Source organism: Triturus cristatus, chromosome 3_2 (genome assembly GCF_964204655.1).
Source record: "Triturus cristatus chromosome 3_2, aTriCri1.1, whole genome shotgun sequence".
NCBI classification, from domain to species: domain Eukaryota; kingdom Metazoa; phylum Chordata; class Amphibia; order Caudata; family Salamandridae; genus Triturus; species Triturus cristatus.
In genome coordinates, this window is record NC_140584.1 from 325,374,463 (window position 1) to 325,397,455 (window position 22,993).

The following is a 22,993-nucleotide window of genomic DNA, read 5'->3' on the forward strand; positions in this document are numbered from 1 at the left end:
CTCGTGCTTGAATTTGCAAGGGTGCCGAGTGCAGAAACCTTTATTGAAGTTCCAACAAGCCCCTGTGGTGGCCCTCCAAGCTTAGCCGACTGCCCCGTGGATCCGGAGGGGAAGGCCTGTCCTCCTGTACCCCCTGTAGCACCCTGCCTCCCCACCCCAGAATGGGCGGGACGAAGCTGAAAGGACCGATAAGCCACCGGAAGCCCACTGGCCATGTGCGTAGAAGCCGACGACTGCGTGGAGGACATCCATTGTACCCACAGTTCCTGATCCACGGCTTAATGGGGTTAACACTGATTCTGGCCCTGAACTCCTCATCGTAGCTGAGCCATGCAAACCCACCAAAGTGCATCTGCGCCTTGCGTATGATATCCATATACTTCAACAACGCTGTGGCCCTATCCTGATGTTTTTCGCAATATATGCTTGCGTAGATCAAAAAGGCCGACGTCCAATTCTCCATATTCACCGGTACCCTCGGCCGCCTAGTCAACTCCCATTCCTCCTCTTTCGAACCCTTCTTGGCCTGTATCTCCCTATGCAACAATTTGAACACATCCACATATTCGTGCTTCCAAATCCTAGACCTTGTCTTCTCAGATAGGTGCGACCCTAAGGGCATCGCCAGGCCCATGTATGGCAACTTCTTCTGATGCTTCTCTCCCGCCTCCTCTTTCCCTTCCAGCTCCCCTGGCTTGTTCGTCTGCACGCCAGCCCCCACTAACTGTTTCCCTTCCCTTGCCAACTCTGCCCCTTTGACCAGTGCTCCCACCTCCCGCACAGACCCATCCCCAACACCAGCCGACCGGCAGGCCTTCTTCCGGCCACCTCTACCCCCATCATCGCACGCATCCCACCAAGCACCCTCACCTGCAAGCTTCACTGGCATCGCACGCTCCCGTCCACTGCTCCTTGGCGATTTCTTGCTCTCCGTCTGGGTCCCACTGCTGCTGACATGTGGCACCTGAAAAACACCAATCCGTCTCGTTGCCTCCTTCCCCTTTCCCCTGTGCACCTCACGCATTTCACCTTCCTCCAGTTCCTCGTTGTCCGAATCCTAATCCAGTTTTTTATCATGCACTTCTTTTACATGCACCTTCCGCACCTCGCTCACCACTCTCTTCACACCCTTCCCTTTCATACCAGGCACAAATTCACACTCCGGCGCCGATGATGCCCGCACCTGCAATGGAGGGCAGGCCGCCGCGGACCCCCTGCTGCTTCACCCCGGCATTTGGAGGCCATCTTGTGCCCCACCAGCCCACCCTGGCCTCTACCAGCTTCCACCACTGGCTTCCACCCTCCCCCCCGGACCGTCAAAGCCCGAGGGGGCCCCAGCGCCACCAGGTCTCTGCAACGTCAAGGCAGTCCCTACTTCATCCACCCAGACCCAATGGCCTCTTGCCTGCGGCTGCCCTTTTTCCTGTCCTCGCCCTGACGCCAGCTCCGCCTGTCGTGCCGGGGGGCAAACCCCCTTTGGCGCAAACCCCTCCCCTGCTGCTTCCCTGGCTGCGCACATCTCCTGCCACAGGAGCTCCGTCTCAACAACCCGGCGCTGATCGCGAATGCGCTCATCCAGCGTCATGCCCTCCCACCCGTCCGACCCACGAGCCCCCCCTCTGCTCTGGGGCCCGGCCCCTCACCCCTGTAAGATCTGAGGGTGCCCCCAATGCGCCCCGGTGTCGCCCCCTGCACCACTGCCACCTTCAATGGTCCTTTACCCTTTCCCCCCTGCTCCACAATGCCCCCTTTCCCCCCCTGGACAGGTCAATGGGCTGCTCCCCCCGGCCCCCTCCTCCCCCCACAGAATCACTGCCTGAAAGTTGCAGGGTAAACTCATCCCCTGCCTGGTCTTCACTCTCACCTTCCCCCTCCCCTCCCTGTTCACTGTCCTCACTAGATGTGCCCTGCCTCACCCCCTGCCCTGAGGGAACCGAGCCCGACGCCTCCTGCTGCCCCTTTCTCCTGCTGACCCCCTGGCCCCCAGTACTGCCTTGCCTGACCGCCAAAGCCCCGCCCCCTGCCCCTAACCCCACCGGGAGCGCTGCCTCCCCGTACAGCACACGCGCGGGGAGGCTCAGATGCCATCCCCCACGCTTGTTGGCCTCCGCTTGCTGCCTGCCCCTCCCCCACGCCACCATACCTGTCCTCGGTGGTGGCAGCTCCTCTTGGCATGCCACCACTATCGCCGCCACTCCTGCCGACGCCTATCTCAGCGTCCAGGCCATTCCGACCCAAGCCTGATCTAAAACGCCGGGCTTGAGGAGATCAGTTCTCCTGGCCCGGCCGAGCACCAGCAAGGCGGCACGCACGGCCGCCGCATCAGACTCCGCCATTCTCTGTAGTCACGGAACCGCCGAGGTCCCTTCACCACGACCGCGTCGCTCCGCAAACACAGCGCCCTGGGACAACGCTACGCCGACCCTGCCGACAGACTGGGCTGCACTACCGCCTACGATGCCACTACAACAAAACTTCCCTTATCCCACCCTGAGGCGCTGGGGACAGGAAGAGGAAGAACTTCCTCTCCGGCCCCTTTTATCCCTTAACCTAAAACCCCACCCCCCCAAACTACTGTACCCCCTGTCCCGGTCCCGCGTGAACTCCCCAGGGGAAGACTGCTCTGTCAATCTCACTTCCCCTGGGGGCCGCATTCCCACACTCTCTAGCGAAGGTAATTTTGCCGCTTTGCAGGCGATGTCCTATTTTTAACGCATGTAAATTAATCACCCGCTTCTTGTCACAGTAGTTTTATCAGTCACCCAGACTTATTTTCTTCACTCTTTTTCAACTTTGTGACCCTTTTTCTTTAATGCATGTCAGGCAATCAGTTTTTAATTTTCCACTCACTAACTGAGCTACAGCACAATTCCTTTTGGCATATAGTGTTGTTTCCTTAATGTTATGTTATGTTATGTTAGGTTAATTTTGTAGAGCGCACAGCTACCAAACTAGGGTTTACCAGCGCTAAACCTGGCAGGGGACCAAAAGCAGTAAGATAGAATCAAAGAATTAAAATTATTGATTAAATAGCCATGTTATTAAAAGTTTACGAAAAATCGGAAATGAGGTTTCATTGCGAATTGCAATGGGGAGAGAGTTCCAGAGCACTGGACCGAGATAGGCAAAGGAACGACCACCCATCCTTTTAAGTTTCACACTTGGCACCACATATTTACCCTGGGTGGCTGGGCGAAGCACATGAGAGGGCAGGTAGGGGTGAACCAAAGTTTTTAAGTATTTTGGAGAAGAGCCAATTTTAATTGTGTGCATTTAACTCATGGCTTTAAACTTCACACAGTTTTCAACCTTAAGCCAATGAAGTTTATGCAGAGCACTAGAAGTTGAAGAGTTTTTGGGAAGCCGGCATAACAACCTGGTAGCAGAATTTTGGACCACTTGTAGCTTCTGTGTAACATACTTATTAGAACCCAGATAGAGGATGTTTCCATAGTCCATTCTCGAGGTCACAAGCGCCTGGGCTACGGTTTTCTGGGTGGAAACAGGAAGCATCCCCCAAAAATGTTTCAACCATTTTAAGATGGTAAAGCAAGTGGCAGCCACTTTTACAGCCTGCTGCTTCATAGATAGATTATCATCAATCAAGACTCCCAAATTGCGGACATAGGCAGAGGGCTGAGGGAGAGCGCCCATTTCACATGGCCAATGCTGAGGGCCCCAGAGATTTTTATTTTTCCCCAAAATGAGGACCTCGGTCTTTTCGCCGTTAAGCTTAAGAAGATTACCTTGCATACACGATGCAATATTTCTTAAACCAGTCTGAAGCACTGAAGGACCGCACAACTGTCCCGTGGAAAGGGAAAAGATGATCTGGGTGTCCTCACCATAAGAGAACAGGCACAACCCTGATTCCTCTGCTATCGTTGCCAGGGGTTTAATGAACAAATTAAACAAAAGAGGACTCAAAATAGAGCCCTGAGGCACCCCATAGGAAGAGGGGTAGATTTTAGAGGTGGCTCTGGATAAAAAAACTTGAAATATCTGCTTGGCAAGAAAAGACGCGAGCCAGCCAAGTGCTGTGCCAGTAATGCCAAAGGATTGCAAGGATTTTAATAACACGGTGTGGGACACCGTATCGAATGCAGCACTCAAATCGAGCAGTATAAGAGCTACAGAGTCCCCAGCATCCATTCGTAGCACCTCTGATACTCCAAGGATGTAAAAGGGTAGTTGAATCCCCAAAACACGTAAGTTGCTGATTAATATGTATTTCCAAAATTTTGGAATAGGTGGGAAGCAGGGAAATAGGCCTAAAATTAGACAACTGGGAAGGATCCGCATTGGCCTTTTTCAAGAGAGGAAGAACCATCGCATGCTTCCAATCTGAGGGGACAACGGCTTCTCGGATAGAGGCATTTAGTAGCTGCATAATGAGCATCAAAGAGGATGAATCCAAGTGCTGCAGCACAGAAGCAGGGATGAGATCACTAGGAGAGCCAGATTGAATACTATTTAGGATTTTTTTTAAAGAATTAAAATCAAATAATGTCCAGGTCTCAAGTCTCATGGAGTTACTCGCCCTGTGGTCAGACTCGATCATGGGAGGTGACGTACCAGATGCCACTGTCTGAGTAGTTTGTAGTGCAGAGTATATTTGTTCAACTTTGTCCACAAAATAGATTGCGAGGTTATCGCACTGTTGTTCATTAAGGATAGGTGGCATTGGCTGTGTGTCCGAGCCAGCAAGTTTTTTTACCATGCTAAACAGAGTACGTGAACAGTTCTGGGCATTGGAGATAGTGGAGGATACATATTCCTTTCTGGCTAATGTACAAAGGGCTTGATACTGCTTTAAGGCTAACTTATAGTTGGATTTAGAGTCCTGTGAGTTATTCCTCCTCCAGTTCCTTTCCAGAGTTTCAACTGTATCCGAAATACATTCATGTATCCTACTTGATGAGTTAGTTGATATATGTTCAATAGTAGGGGCGTTATCAGTAAGAGTCCTATTAAAGAATTTAAGGTCCAATTTACTCCAATTCCGAGTTTTTTGAGGACTACTCACAGAAGCTGTGATTGGAGTCAGTGAAAATTTGCACTGAAATTTGGTTGCAAAATGATCAGACCAGCATAAAGGGAGAGCAGGATCACAGTGAAGACAAGTGAAATTACAAAAAATAGGATCCAACAAATGCTCAGCCACATGAGTGGGGCCTCTATTACTAAGTAAAAGATTTAAAGCTGCAAGATCCGCAATCAGTGTACTACTAATCATACAATCCAAGTTTTCAAGATGTAAGTTGAAATCACCCAATATGGTGAAATTCGACGCTTTGAGAAGATATGGCGCAACTAGCTCTGGCAATAACAAAGCCCAAGAGTTAGAAGGTCCAAGGGGGCGATAAACAAGAATACCTGAAAAAGTAATTTGCGGTGTCGGTGTAATTTTAAATAAAGCTGCTTCAGAATTTGAAATAGCTAATTCTTCCAGTTTACATTGGTAAGACTTATCACAAATTATAGCAAATCCTCCACCATTTCCGCTGACCCTGTCCCTTCTGGCTTTGGCATAATTAGATGGTAAAGCCAAGGCAACATCAGGACCTAAACTGGAATGTAACCAGGTTTCAGTAAGAAAGATCGCATCAGGATGTTCACTATTTAAGAGGTCAAATATATCCATCTTACGTTTGGGCATTGAACGACAATTCACGTTCCTGAATGCAAGAGCTTTACTAAGAGCATTCTTACTTGACAACAAAACAGTCTTTCTTAAAGAAGGGGGGGGGGAACTAATCAGTTTCATAGCTCTTCTCTTTAGGGAGTGCAGTGCAAAACGAGAAATTGCAGCAAGGACAGCAGAAAACATCGTTAAAAACAGAGCTAATGTTGCAATTCAAATCTATGCATGGGCGATATTTCAATATCTGTTCGGGTGAGTACCTCAATGAAGCAGCCAAATTAGTAAATAATTGGCCAGGGTTCATGGCCCCTGGTCCCGGAAGGGCGCAGACAGGCACCGACGGGCTTGCCTTTGGCGCGCCTTCGGCGAACCGCCGGCGCGTCTGCTTACTGCTCATTAAAATAGAGAATGAGACAGTCCGGCGTGCAAAAACTAGTGCGCTGACCAGGGAAAGCGCGTGGCACCCTGAAAATGGCCGCCGCTAGAAAAATATCGTAACAATGATCAAAGTTTAAAATATTTGTGCAAAGTGGCAATGTTCAATTTTATAAAAGCAGCATAAGTTCTAAGAAGTGAGGCAGAAAAATACAGTACATTAATGTGCAATTTCATTAGTTTCAAATAAAAAAACACACTAAGGAAAACACAATGGAACCTGTCAGGTGCCATGTTGCCTTACCACTCTGCGATTGGGGTTTACATATTAAACGAGGTCCACATATGAGGGATCCTGTTTCCTTCTCCTTCTTCTATCTTTTAATCCACAGATCCTTTCTTTTTTAGCAGCACTCTGAACAATTAACACAGCAATACATAAGTGCAATCCAACTCTATAGGGAGCAATAGACGCTGTTTCAGTTTAGTTTAGTTCCTTTCCATTAACCTTGGCCTACACTGATCCTGCACCTTATTCATTACAGGTGCTACGCTCACTTTCTCGCCACAGGAGCCCACGCGCACGTCCATGCCCCTAGCTATCGTGCAGAGGCTCTGTGGTAATAATGACTATTAGACACTATCTTCTTATGTATTGAATTTTGCCCCGTATGGTTATAGCTCTAAAGGTTTTTTCATGTACATCCCTAGATCGCGCCCTTCCTCACCCCCGCACCCTGTCCTGATGAAGATTAAACGCAGGGATTAAACTGCCTACAGTTTCTTAGGGTTCAAAATGTCGACACTTTACAGCATAGCCAGCATAGACAACAGATATTTCATGTTGTGTTACTGTTGTGACCATGGCTGTATACTGTTTTTGTTAAAAGTAAGATTTATAGGCTTGATGAACGAGCCTCATGTGTTCAAATTAATGTATTGTTTTTAATTGACACTGCCTCTTTCAATCACTTCCCTATCCTCATGAAACACCAATACCCACCTTCCCTTCATCCCCCTCACCATGTTCCTTTCTAGGGGCATTGTTTTTTGTAATAATATAAATATTTGCATTAAGAGAGTGTTGCCCAGTGTGGATTAAAACACTGAGTATAACCAATACCTTGCGTTTTATGTTTTGTTGTGAATATTTGTTTTGATTTCCAAATTGTCCCATCTGGGACCACTGTCCTTACGTACTAAAGTATTTCTGCAGCACTTAAAACAGTAATAGGATGAAAATACAAAACAAGAAAAATCACACAGCAATTTACAAAGATAGAGCTAATTTTATAAATAATATTCCATCAAAATGAAAAAACAAGTAGAACCGGAGATATGCGATTTTAAACATTTTAGAGAAAATAGCGCAAAAAAGCCCAAAGCGTCATTTATGTCAACTGGTCGTGCGAGACCAGGAGGAAGTCCCAAGTACAGGCTGGTCAGGATTGAGCGCTGATCGGATATAGGGAGCAGGTTAGTCCCATTGATAGGTTACATTCTCAGCTTAGAGTTCCATTCGGGGTGGAGGGGGCTGCGAGGAGCAGGGAAGCATCATGGATGGCCACCGTTGATGTAGCTGAAGAGCAGGTCTTGCATTATGGACAGGCATGGCTGTAGTATGAAGATCCTGTTGTTGTTGCGAAAGGTTGGGTCGGTGCTTTTCGATGGCACAACCTGCGAGCGGTCCTTTCTGTAACATGAAGGGTCGGGCTGATGGAACATTGAGATTTCACTGCCAGCTGGTCCACTTTTGCCATCACTGCCGTCACAAAGAGCCCAAGAAATTTATTTCTGTCCCTTCTGAGGCCATACCATGGGCTCAGGAAATGATGGGCACCATTTAGGTGTCAGAACTTCAGAAGCTTATTCCAGCTGGAGCTGAGTTCTAGTTCAGGTGGTTGGGTGCTTGTTATGTTCCTGAAGCTCTGAACAGGAGGTCAGCAGAGTAGCCCTTGGAGTCACTCTGGGAGTCCCGATTTCAGGTGCAGGTCCAATTCCCTATGACTCAGGCAGCAGCCCAACAGAGTGGCAGTCTTTCCAGCAGCACAGCAGTCCTTCTTCTTGGCAGAGTCTCCACATGTGCAGGCTTGCACTGAAGAGTTGGTGTCTGAGGTCCAATATTTATACCTTCCTTCCTTTGAAGTGGGAAAAACTTCTAGAGGTATGCCTTTGAAGTGCACAGGTTTCCTGCGTTCCTTGCCCTCGATGCAGACTAACTACGGGAGATATGCAGCCCTTTGTGTGGAAGCAGGACACAGTCTATTCAAGTGTAAGTAGGGCTGTGTCCAGCCTCACCTGCCCATACTGTCAGTGATAGCTGATCCAGATACAACTGAACTCTCTATTGTGTGTAGCTGTCTAGGAGGAATACACATAGCCCAACTTTCAGCTACACCCAGTCATGTGACTGAGAGACAGGCTGCAGACACTACATGGCTAGGGCAGAAAAATGCCAACTTTGCCCAACAAACCCACACCACACACCTCCCAATACAGACGAGATGTCAATTCAAGCTGCTGACCCATGCACACAAGGCTCTATACAACCAAGGACCCACATACATTAACCACCACCTGAATTCCCACCAACCGTGGAGAAGACTATGCAACGCCTCCTAGTCACTTGTCCATACGCCCCACATCTACCGAAGCAAAAGTGGAGGACTCTCCTTCTCCCACATCGCAGCAAACACCTAGAACAGCCTCCCCACAAACCTCCGGACCTTCAAGGAATCCCAGATGTCCCTCAAGACCTGGGTGTTTGAATAAGCATCCTGGACCTGCAGGAGGCTGGATACCCTTTCGGGTGATTAGATGCGCTTTATAAATTCTGATTGATTTGATTTGATTAATGAAAATTTTTGGCATTCAAATGAATAGCTCAGGTGTAGCAGATGTTGAACACAGAGATCAAAGTGTATCAGGGAAAAGAAGGTGCCTTGCAGCATAGCACAGTTAATCACATCATGGCAACAAAAGGCTGCCAACCTCAAAAACTGAGAGAGCCCCATCAGTAAGGATTTAAACCATTTGCAAATCATACAGTTTCAAGCTCAACATCAACAAGGCAGAAGCAGTGATCTTTGGCAAGAACACATCACCATGGGACTTTTACTGATGACTGGCCAAACTTGTATCTACACGAGAACCCATATTAGGAACCTCTGACTACTCAACAGCAAACTGGAACTGACTGCATAAGTCAACGCCATCAATGCATCCTGCTTCCACACCTTGACTTTGCTGATGCCGATTTTCAAATGCCTTCCAAGCAACACTAGAAAAACCGTCACTCACGCCCTAGTCACCAGCAAATCAGACTATGGATCACCAAGCAACTTATTAGAAGCCCACAAACCATCTACAACTCTGCAGCTAGACTCCTCCTGAATCCCCATCACATCACACCTTAGGCAACTATACTCGCTCCCGATACACAAATGCACTAAATTCAAACTCCTCACATAGACATTCAAGGCATTACAGGACTCAAGTGCACCTACCTGAACAGTTGCATTGGTGGTTAGATAAAATATCGGACACAAAAATATCATGGAACGAAATATCTTGTCAAAAATATTGAGGCCAAAAATATTGCAAATCTAGGTTTCTATAGGTAAGCAAAATATTATAATATATAACTCAACATATATGTACCTTGATGAGATATATTACCTACTGGCGGTCGCCAGTAGGTAGATATAGTTAGGACCTCTTTTCCATAGGAAATCCGCAACATTCTATTCGGAATAACGTTGGCGCCGATTGACGAATCTTCTCAAAATTTTCCAAACTTTTGGCCAGTTCCGGTCCGCTCCTATCCTGAAAATTTCACGGTGATTCATCAAGCGGGGGCCGAGAAAAAAAGGGGGTCCCAAAATGCATTTTCCCCATGCATTTTCCCATAGGACCTGTTGACGCAGCTACAGCCCGAACTGCTGACCGGAATTACACCACATTTGGCAAAGAGGTAGTCCTCAGTTCAGACTCGTGCCTTTTGCTTAAATGGTGTAAATCCGTTCAGTAGTTCCTGAGAAAATTAGAGTTAAAATGATAGATATATCTATGGCCTCGGAGGATCCGCACACCCTCCCCGCACCCAGCGCACACCCTGCCTTGCACAAGCTTATTCTAATTAGCTAAAACCAAAGGAAATGATGGACGGAGTGTTGAACATTGCAAGCACTCACCCCCAGTCAACTGATCTGGGTTTAATCCATCACCGTTCTTTAGCCCACTCTGCCACCCCAGTTCAGACATGGCCATATGCAAATCAGTCTGACCCTGTGCCTCATGGGAACAGTCCAGCCCGAACTACCAAGCCATGTCTTCCCTGGACCGAAAACAAGCCTCCTAGGACCGGTTTCTGGCATTTCAGCCGTCTTCAGCCAGGCTTGCTTGAATCCAGTGGCAAAGTGAGCAAGGGACTCACGTCTGAGCATACCCTGACAACTTATGGCGAACAAAGCAAAAACCAAAGGAAATGATGGACGGAGTGTTGAACATTGCAAGCACTCACCCCCAGTCAACTGATCTGGGTTTAATCCATCACCGTTCTTTAGCCCACTCTGCCACCCCAGTTCAGACATGGCCATATGCAAATCAGTCTGACCCTGTGCCTCATGGGAACAGTCCAGCCCGAACTACCAAACCATGTCTTCCCTGGACCGAAAACAAGCCTCCTAGGACCGGTTTCTGGCATTTCAGCCGTCTTCAGCCAGGCTTGCTTGAATCCAGTGGCAAAGTGAGCAAGGGACTCACGTCTGAGCATACCCTGCCAACTTATGGCGAACAAAGCAAAAACCAAAGGAAATGATGGACGGAGTGTTGAACATTGCAAGCACTCACCCCCAGTCAACTGATCTGGGTTTAACCCATCACCGTTCTTTAGCCCACTCTGCCACCCCAGTTCAGACATGGCCATATGCAAATCAGTCTGACCCTGTGCCTCATGGGAACAGTCCAGCCCGAACTACCAAGCCATGTCTTCCCTGGACCGAAAACAAGCCTCCTAGGACCGGTTTCTGGCATTTCAGCCGTCTTCAGCCAGGCTTGCTTGAATCCAGTGGCAAAGTGAGCAAGGGACTCACGTCTGAGCATACCCTGCCAACTTATGGCGAACAAAGCAAAAACCAAAGGAAATGATGGACGGAGTGTTGAACATTGCAAGCACTCACCCCCAGTCAACTGATCTGGGTTTAATCCATCACCGTTCTTTAGCCCACTCTGCCACCCCAGTTCAGACATGGCCATATGCAAATCAGTCTGACCCTGTGCCTCATGGGAACAGTCCAGCCCGAACTACCAAGCCATGTCTTCCCTGGACCGAAAACAAGCCTCCTAGGACCGGTTTCTGGCATTTCAGCCGTCTTCAGCCAGGCTTGCTTGAATCCAGTGGCAAAGTGAGCAAGGGACTCACGTCTGAGCATACCCTGCCAACTTATGGCGAACAAAGCAAAAACCAAAGGAAATGATGGACGGAGTGTTGAACATTGCAAGCAGTCACCCCCAGTCAACTGATCTGGGTTTAATCCATCACCGTTCTTTAGCCCACTCTGCCACCCCAGTTCAGACATGGCCATATGCAAATCAGTCTGACCCTGTGCCTCATGGGAACAGTCCAGCCCGAACTACCAAGCCATGTCTTCCCTGGACCGAAAACAAGCCTCCTAGGACCGGTTTCTGGCATTTCAGCCGTCTTCAGCCAGGCTTGCTTGAATCCAGTGACAAAGTGAGCAAGGGACTCACGTCTGAGCATACCCTGCCAACTTATGGCGAACAAAGCAAAAACCAAAGGAAATGATGGACGGAGTGTTGAACATTGCAAGCACTCACCCCCAGTCAACTGATCTGGGTTTAATCCATCACCGTTCTTTAGCCCACTCTGCCACCCCAGTTCAGACATGGCCATATGCAAATCAGTCTGACCCTGTGCCTCATGGGAACAGTCCAGCCCGAACTACCAAGCCATGTCTTCCCTGGACCGAAAACAAGCCTCCTAGGACCGGTTTCTGGCATTTCAGCCGTCTTCAGCCAGGCTTGCTTGAATCCAGTGGCAAAGTGAGCAAGGGACTCACGTCTGAGCATACCCTGCCAACTTATGGCGAACAAAGCAAAAACCAAAGGAAATGATGGACGGAGTGTTGAACATTGCAAGCACTCACCCCCAGTCAACTGATCTGGGTTTAATCCATCACCGTTCTTTAGCCCACTCTGCCACCCCAGTTCAGACATGGCCATATGCAAATCAGTCTGACCCTGTGCCTCATGGGAACAGTCCAGCCCGAACTACCAAGCCATGTCTTCCCTGGACCGAAAACAAGCCTCCTAGGACCGGTTTCTGGCATTTCAGCCGTCTTCAGCCAGGCTTGCTTGAATCCAGTGACAAAGTGAGCAAGGGACTCACGTCTGAGCATACCCTGCCAACTTATGGCGAACAAAGCAAAAACCAAAGGAAATGATGGACGGAGTGTTGAACATTGCAAGCACTCACCCCTAGTCAACTGATCTGGGTTTAATCCATCACCGTTCTTTAGCCCACTCTGCCACCCCAGTTCAGACATGGCCATATGCAAATCAGTCTGACCCTGTGCCTCATGGGAACAGTCCAGCCCGAACTACCAAGCCATGTCTTCCCTGGACCGAAAACAAGCCTCCTAGGACCAGTTTCTGGCATTTCAGCCGTCTTCAGCCAGGCTTGCTTGAATCCAGTGGCAAAGTGAGCAAGGGACTCACGTCTGAGCATACCCTGCCAACTTATGGCGAACAAAGCAAAAACCGAAGGAAATGATGGACGGAGTGTTGAACATTGGGGTGGTGTAGTGGGCAAAAGAACGATGGATTTAACCCAGATCTCTTGACTGGGGGAGAATGTATGCATTGTCAGCATTCCGTCCATCATTTGTTTGTTGTAACGCTTTTCGCCCTAATTGGGATGGGTATTCCCAGACGTGGGACCCGTGCTCACTACGCCACTGGAGTCAAGCTATCCTGGCTGATAGCCAGAAACCGGTCCTAGGAAGCTTGATTCCGGTCCAGGGAAGACATGGCTTGGCAGTTCGGGCTGGACTGTTCCCATGAGGCACAGGGTCAAGACTGATTTCCATATGGCCATGTCTAAACTGGGGTGGTGTAGTGGGCAAAAGAACGATGGATTTAACCCAGATCTCTTGACTGGGGGAGAATGTATGCATTGTCAGCATTCCGTCCATCATTTGTTTGTTGTAACGCTTTTCGCCCTAAGTGGGATGGGTATTCCCAGACGTGGGACCCGTGCTCACTACGCCACTGGAGTCAAGCTATCCTGGCTGATGAAGGCTGATAGCCAGAAACCGGTCCTAGGATGCTTGATTCCGGTCCAGGGAAGACATGGCTTGGCAGTTTGGGCTGGACAGTTCCCATGAGGCACAGGGTCAAGACTGATTTGTCATTGCAAACTGCTTTGCTTCATTGGAGTGAGTGCAGGGAAACCTGCTCTCGTTTCAATGAAGCAAAGCTGATTGCTTTTCCACATGGGGAGCAGCATGTTAGCTGCTGCCCATGTGGAAAAGCAATGCCGGCTCCTGCAGGATGCGGGGGGCCGGCTGGGACCGTGGGCGGATTGGGGAACCCCCATGACCCCCAACAGAGGCCAGGCCCCAGGGGATGGGGTCCCCGGGGCCATAAGTGGCCTGGGAGGGGGGACACGTGGCCCCCCTCCCCAATTAAAAAACACAAAAATTTTAAAAAACAATGGCTGGCCTCGGGGGATGGGGTCCCTGGGGCCTTAAAGTGGCCAGAGGAGGGGGGCTACGCAGCCCCCCTCAATACATTTTTTTTTTTTCAAAAAGGGCCATGCCCGGGGGATGGGGTCCCCGGGGAAAAATTATGGCCTCAGGAGGGGGGCCACGCGGCCCCATTCCCGATTTTTTTTTTATAAACAAAAATTGGGGGCAGGCCCTGGGGGATGGGGTCCCCAGGACCAAAAAAATGGAAAAAGAAGGGGGGCTACACAGCCCACTTCTAAAAATAAAAAATAAAAAATAAAAAAAACGGGATAGGGCCGGAGGCCACACCCCCTCCTTACACCATTCTGCAAACGCACCCCCTGGCGCGTTTGCAGAGGGGGAACTAATTCCCCTTGAATAGTGGGGATCCCTGGGGGCCAACTAGCCCACCAGTGACCTCCAGTATGCGCCAGGGGGCTGCGTTGCAGAGAGGTGTAATGAGGATACACCCCTTTTTACACCTCTCTGCAACACAGCTCCGTGGCGCTTACTGGAGGTACCTGGTGGGCAGGTTGGCCGCCAGGGGACCTCAGGATTCAAGGGGACTTAATCTCCCTATTTAAAACACGCCAAGGGGCGCGTTTTCACAGTGGTGAAGGTAGGGGATGGGGCATGAGGTGATATGTGTGCAAACACGCCCTGTGGCGCGTTTTAAGTTTGGGAATTAATTCCTCTTCAATCCAGAGGTCCCCTAGGGGCCAACTAGCCCACCAGGTACCTCCAGGAAGCGCCACGGAGCAGCGTTGCAGAGTGTTGTAAAAAGGGGCGTGGCCTCTGAACACTGCTCTGCAACAAAGCTCCCTGACGCATACTGGAGGTACCTGGTGGGCTAGTTGGCCCCCAGGGGACCGCAGGATTGAAGAGGAATTAATTCCCCAACTTAAACCTTTACCCTACGAATCGGAAAAATGAAGTCCGACCGCGCAAGTACGATCCGTCCCGTCCTTCCAATTTTACAACCGTATGGAAAATACACCGTACGGACCGAACTGCAATAGCAACCATGGAGACATGTGCCCACATACGCGCCGAACCCCCCCCCAGACCCCGCGGATGTACGTGCCGTACCCCCACCCGTGTATATACGAGTCGAACCCCCACCCGTGTATGTACACCCGTGTATGTACGAGTCGAACCCCCACCCGTGTATGTACACCCGTGTATGTACGAGTCGAAACCCCACCCGTGTATGTACACCCGTGTATGTACGAGTCGAACCCCCACCCGTGTATGTACACCCGTGTATGTACGAGTCGTACCCCCACCCGTGTATGTACGGTGCGTACCCCCAGCGCGGTACGCACCGTACATACACGGCTGGGGGTACGACTCGTACATACATGGGTGTACATACACCGGTGAGGGTTTGACTCGTACATACACGGGTGTACATACACGGGTGGGGGTTCGACTCGTACATACACGGGTGGGGGTTTGACTCGTACATACACGGGTGGGGTACGACTCGTACATACACGGGTGTACATACACGGGTGGGGGTACGACTCGTACATACACGGGTGTACATACACGGGTGGGGGTTCGACTCGTACATACACAGGTGTACATACACGGGTGGGGGTTCAACTCGTACATACACGGGTGTACATACACGGGTGGGGGTACGACTCGTACATACACGGTGGGGGTTTGACTCGTACATACACGGGTGGGGGTATGACTCGTACATACACGGGTGTACATACACGGGTGGGGGTATGACTCGTACATACACGGGTGTACATACACGGGTGGGGGTTCAACTCGTACATACACGGGTGTACATACACGGGTGGGGGTTCGACTTGTACATACACGGGTGTACATACACGGGTGGGGGTACGACTCGTACATTCATGGGTGGGGGTTCGACTCGTACATACACGGGTGTACATACACGGGTGGGGGTTCGACTCGTACATACACGGGTGGGGGTTTGACTCGTACATACACGGTGGGGGTACGACTCGTACATACATGGGTGTACATACACGGGTGGGGGTACGACTCGTACATACACGGGTATATATACACGGGTGGGGGTTCGACTCGTACATACACGGGTGTACATACACGGGTGGGGGTTCGACTCGTACATACACGGGTGTACATGCACGGGTGGGGGTACGACTCGTACATACATGGGTGTACATACACGGGTGGGGGTACGACTCGTACATACACGGGTGGGGGTACGACTCGTACATACACGGTGGGGGTTTGACTCGTACATACACGGGTGGGGGTATGACTCGTACATACACGGGTGTACATACACGGGTGGGGGTATGACTCGTACATACACGGGTGTACATACACGGGTGGGGGTTCAACTCGTACATACACGGGTGTACATACACGGGTGGGGGTTCGACTTGTACATACACGGGTGTACATACACGGGTGGGGGTACGACTCGTACATTCATGGGTGGGGGTTCGACTCGTACATACACGGGTGTACATACACGGGTGGGGGTTCGACTCGTACATACACGGGTGGGGGTTTGACTCGTACATACACGGTGGGGGTACGACTCGTACATACATGGGTGTACATACACGGGTGGGGGTACGACTCGTACATACACGGGTGTATATACACGGGTGGGGGTTCGACTCGTACATACACGGGTGTACATACACGGGTGGGGGTTCGACTCGTACATACACGGGTGTACATGCACGGGTGGGGGTACGACTCGTACATACATGGGTGTACATACACGGGTGGGGGTACGACTCGTACATACACGGGTGTACATACACGGGTGGGGGTTCGACTCGTACATACACGGGTGTACATACACGGGTGGGGGTTCAACTCGTACATACACGGGTGGGGGTTTGACTCGTACATACACGGGTGGGGGTACGACTCGTACATACACGGGTGTACATACACGGGTGGGGGTACGACTCGTACATACACAGGTGTACATACACGGGTGGGGGTTCGACTCGTACATACACGGGTGTACATACACAGGTGGGGGTATGACTCGTACATACATGGGTGTACATACACGGGTGGGGGTATGACTTGTACATACATGGGTAGGGGTACGACTCGTACATACACAGGTGTACATACACGGGTGGGGGTATGACTCGTACATACACGGGTGTACATACACGGTGGGGGTATGACGTGTATACACAGGTGGGGGTTCGACTCGTACATATACGGGTGTACATACACGGGTGGGGGTTCGACTCGTACATACACGGGTGTACATACACGGGTGGGGGTACGACTCGTACCTACATGGGTGTACATACACGGGTGGGGGTACGACTCGTACATACAGGGGTGTACATACACGGGTGGGGGTTCGACTCATACATACACGGGTGTACATACACGGGTGGGGGTTCGACTCGTACATACACGGGTGTACATACACGGGTGGGGGTTCGACTCATATATACACGGGAGAACATACACGGGTGGGGGTATGGCACGTACATCCGCGGGGTCTGGGGGGGTTCGGCGCGTACCGGGCCCCCAATTCCGCTCGCATCGCACCGTACTTCGCTTTTCTGGCACTTTTTGGGTGCCGTAAAAATATTGCCGTCCGGACTGGTGTTGGTACGATTCGTACTTCCTGGTTTGTGAAATGCAGCCTGCATGCGTCCCGACGTCACGTCGGCACTGTCCCAAATCACTTTGGTATATGTTTTTACAGTCGGTCTGTTTTTTTTCCGACTCGTACGGAAATGGTGTTTCTGTACGAATCGTACTTGCAAGTTTGTAGGGTTATTTTACCGGGTACGAGTCGGACGGAGAAAACCCTCCGACCGACGGTTCGTACCCGGTTTTTCCAGGATCGGAATCGGCACCTTAGTGTGTTATAAAAACCCTATTACAACTATACAGTTATCCATACAGTCACTCATACAATCACTGAGTCTTATGTATACTTATTTATATACAACAACTGACACATACACTGGCTTTTATTTTTCTAGTTTGTTGGACATGTACCATTGAGACATATATTGGCTCATTGCCACACCCATAAAGATATTCACTCACCCAAACAACTGTTGTAACATGTAGTTTTAACTTCAGATACTTACTGAATCAACTATTCACACATCTTTGGGCAGTCACACACCCCCCACCGAACCACACACACATTCACTCTCCCATACAAATACTCAGTTAACTAATCAATAAATAATATAGACTTTCACGTAGCTAGTAACCAACTGGTGCAGCAGTTTACACAACTGACAAAGAGATACAGATATTCACACAGTTTTGTCACTATCCAATATATTTAATGAGACACTATAAATTAGTCAAGTAAACAGTCAATCACACTGCTACTAAATCCTCCATCCAGATATTTATATTTATATATCCACCCATTCTTCAATGCAAATTGCTATATTGTCAAGACATGACGTCGTCATTCCTGGTGTGAGAGGAGTATTCATTCATATATATATATATATATATAATACATATTTAAATAACGAACCAAACCACAATTACTGGATGATGTCATCAGTGATGTCACTGACCATGTCATGAATGATGTAATATGTGACATCATCAGCAGTGGATTGCGGGCGCGCGAGATGTAGTTAGTACAACTAACTATATCGGAGGAATTTCAATGGTTTTGTTCGAGTGAAATGTCCAGCTAACTACAACACCCCTAAAACCTATTGTTTTTTCAGTGAATTTCTAAGGTTTTTTAATGCTACTTCCTAACTATATCAGGCCTGAAACCTATGGTTTTTTCAGTGAATATAAATATATGTCTCATCAAGGTACTTATATGTTGAGTTATATATCGTTAAACTTTGCTTACCTATAGAAACTTGTATTCACAATATTTTTGTATGGTAGAAGGAGATGGGATGCATCACTGACAGAATAACTGAAACAAAAATATTTTGAGGGTCAAATATCGGGTCAAAAAATATTGAGGACCAACATATCGAGAAGGTAAGTGCAAACAGTTAAGTATAGATTTACTATTCTTTACTCCACATCTATGTACCTTCATGATATATATATATATTCATATATATATATCACCTACTGGCGGGCGCCAGTAGGTAGTTATAGTTAGGACCTAGTTACTATAGGAAAATGGCAACATTCTATTCGCAATAACTTTACCGCCGATTTATGAATCTTTGTGAAAGTTTCAAAACGAATTCTTTGTTGAGATCAGCTCCTATGTTTAAAGTTTGGGGGTGATTCATCAAGGGGGGGATGAGAAAAAAGGGGGGTCCCAAAACGTGTTTTTACAATGTTAATTTCCATAGGAAACTTTAGACAAGGCTACAGGTCGAACGGGTGAACGGAATTACCCCAAATTTGGCAGGGAGAAGGGTCTGGGTCTGGAAAGCATGCTTTTGCTCATTTGGTATAAATCCGTTCAGTAGTTTTTGAGAAATATCAAAATTTACAAATATCGATATTTTGGAATTCTGCCATCTGATCGGCTAAGACGTTACAAGCACGAGCTTGCTGCTGATTGGCTGCGAGCATTTGCAACTAGAAAGTGTTGGCCGCCATTTTGTGATTCCGTTGAAGTGAGTAAGAGGGAAAAAGGGCAACAAATGTGGGAAAGAGGAGGGTAGAAGCAATGTAACCTTTGTGGTTTTTGTAGGGTGGGCTATAGAGGGGGTGTGAAGTGAACTAATCATACCTACCGGTGTGAAAGTTCTAGGCTATGAAAATTAAGTGAGGTATTGGCTAGTGTGTGATGTTTCTAAGGTGAGCTTGTGTGCGACTCAACACTGTGTGTCTTATGCTGTGAAGTCATGTGCCCTGGCCGCTGCAGTACAGTTGTGGAAGTAGTGTCAGCATGCGTTTATACCTACTAGGATGACCTGTATGTGGCGTGGAATAATAAGTAGCTTTTCGGAAGGAAAATTCTAATTTAACCAGTGGAGGTAAGTTTTGGAATGTCCTTGAAGGAATTAAGTATTCTGATTTGTTCTTTACATGTATTTATGTGTGGAGCGAAAGAGAAATTGTGCCATTTCTGGTTTCATTCTTGATGAAGTCGGAGCTTTACATGTACCATGTGAGAAAGAGAGACTTGTATGTGTGTGTCATTTGAAATCTGGATAACAACTACAAAGGTGAGTTAGAAATGAACAAGGTGTGTTATGTGTTTTATATTATTGATTAAGTATTTGTGGTGATATTTTTAATGTTGAAAGTATTTTTTATTTCAAAGTAATATAGTGTTAGTAAAGTGTGGTGTTTGATATTGGTTATGAAATATGCATAAAATTTGAGCTGTTGTTATATAAGTATTTTATATATGTTTAGGAATTTTTCACAGAGAAGAAGTGTAGTTTGTTCTCTTTATAGGAGTGTATTGTTTCGAAAATGAGGTACAGCGTTAATTTGAGTTTGTAATGTATTTAGGGAGATAAAGAAAATGTTGCACGTTTGCAACTGATACTTTTAGTGGGGTGGGGTGGTGGTAGGAGACGTATGTGTTATTAAGTTAAAAGTGATCAAACGAAATGCAGAAATGTTATGTGGGTAGGTTGTGGTCTTATTTTTGACATTGAGAGGTAGGTTTGAATGTAAGTCAGGGTAGGTTGTTGTACAGTGGGGCCGTGTACAGTGTTTTGAGATTACATGGAGAGGAGATGGAGATAGGAAAAGTGATACGTTCCTTTTATATGTACACATAGTTTGAATCATGTGATACTAAGTTGAGATATAATAAGACAATGGGGGCCACATTTTCAAGGACGGCGTTAACTGCCGCCAAAGCGGCGATAATAGGCTTGATAATATGCCCTTGTGAATTCCCATAGGAGCCCATGTTCACACCTGCCGTTAAAGCGGCGATAATTTTAGCGCCGTCCTTGATAATATGGCCCATGGTTTCTGGTTTGCATTTGGGTATAGTTAATAGTTTTTGTAGTTTCTGACTAGTGAATATTAAAAAGGTAGATATACTAAAATATATGGTAGTAAACGTATTAATTATTGTCTGTTCTTATGGAATAGAGGTAGTTGGGGCGTCCTTCTTTAGAAGAGATGTTTTATAAATGTGTAAGAGATAAAAAATGTAAATGTGCGGTATATTTTCAGTATGACTTTGTTGACATTAGAGAACTACATGTGATTATAAGTGATACTATTTGTCCGGCTGTGTCACTGTGGCGGATATATGTAGGTGTTGAAGTGGTTCGTGTTTTACTGATGGTGAGCTTCACTATCCCTTTTGAGACACTCGTCAATTTATTCATTCCATTTAATATCTTTAATATAGATAAGAGTAAAGGGACTGTATATCAAAAGTTTGGGAATTAGAACTTTATTTACTCTCCCCATGCCCTGCTATACACTCTACAGAGTGTTTAAACGACTTTCGTAACATATAGATGTCTAGCTCGTAAAGGTGGTGTAGTTCGACTGGGCCCATTTATAAACCATGCTATGGGATGGTTTATGTTTTACCCGTCAATTTGCATGTTTGAATACTTTTTACTGATAAGTGTTCCGGCAGACACCTGTTAAAATTAACGTCGTATATGGCTATAGTGGCGCTACTAGGAATGGTGAGGGTTTCTGTTTGATTTCATATGGTTAAGGAAGGGCGGGTGTGGGTGAGGTGGGTATGTTTCTGATTAAAACACAGAATTTAGTAACGTGTAGATGTCGAGCTACTGAAGGTGATGTAGTACCACTGGGAGCACTTATAAAGTGCCCTATGGCATGGTATATGTTTTACCCGCAAATTTGTATGTTTTAATACGCTTTGCTCATGAGCGTTCTGGTAGACGGTTGTTGAAATTAAGTTCTTGTATTGGTATAGTGTGTTTACTAGGTTTGGTGTGGCTCTTTCTTTAATTTTGTAAAGGTAAGGAAGGATGGGGAAGAGGGTGGTACAGTGGCAGTGTGCCCATTTATGAATCACTTTATGGTATGGTATATGTTTTTCTGGCAAATTCCCATGTTTTAATACGTTTTGGTGATGAGTGTTTCAGCAGACAGGTACAGAAATTACAAAACATTTCTGTGGATAAGACATCTTTGTGCTGATAGACACTCTTGTACTGTGGTAGAAGGCTGATAGTGTTGATGGAGAATTATGAAACTTAGTGCTATTGTATATTTTAATGGAAGGTTACACTGTTTGTTTGTTACTATGGTGTAGTTAGGGTTCTAAGTGGGAGAAAAACAAGTGGGGGTGTTCTAAAAGGGGGGGCAAAGCTCTTAAAGGGGTGTGGGCCATGCAATTTGGGGCGTGGTCTAAATCAAGATAAGTATCATTGTGTGCTTTAGAAAATCCTCTCCAATTATTCGTAGATTAGAGCAGTATCCATGCATCCTAAGCACTGCACCATTCAACCATCTTTTAATTGATGGATATATTCCTACATATATATACATAAATCTGTTTGTCCGCTTATCCTAAATATCTATGAGTGCACTCGCCTATAGTAAGCACTGTGCATAATAAGTTGGAGTTAGTAGCTATTTCGCAGGAGCTGGCCAAATTGAATACATATGAGTTGGTTCTAATTCAATCTGTTCATCCTTTTCAAACTATAATTCGGATGGAGCCTAAAACAGGTAAACTGCCACCAACAGACTTGCAAAGAGGGCTGAAATGATGAGTGGTGTACTTATCTCGGGATTTTAAGACAAGCATTGAAACTATTGCTGGAGAGAAAGAGGAAGATGAGGCTGTAGTTATTTTAGTAAATGGTGTACCCACAAGGAGTCGGAAAATATGGCAAGAATGTGTGGATGTTAATAAAGTTGAAAAGGCTACCTTATATCTTATAGAGAACAATGTTTATTACAAAAATGTGAATGTGGATGAACAGGTAATACGTTTCGAAGATGATTTTGAAATTTCAAGTGGTCAAATAGAGAAAGTGGACAAGTCAAGGACTGAAGAGATTTATGAACATTATACAATATGTCCTTTGTATTCAAAAGAAGTGATAGGAAGTAGCATTGAGTTATTTCAAATGAAAAAAGCACAGGGAACTCCAATGAGTGTATGGGAGAAAAGCTTGGAAGCTCGTTGCTTTCCACAGTTGTTTCCTACTGGAGAAGGTGGACGATATGATGACCGACCTGTACGGATTCCAGCTTCAGAATATCGGTTAACAAGATTATATTCTGAAGATCCTAGATTTCGACAGTGCATTCCATACATATTTCACCTTTTGTTTGAAAGTGATTTGTCTTCTCT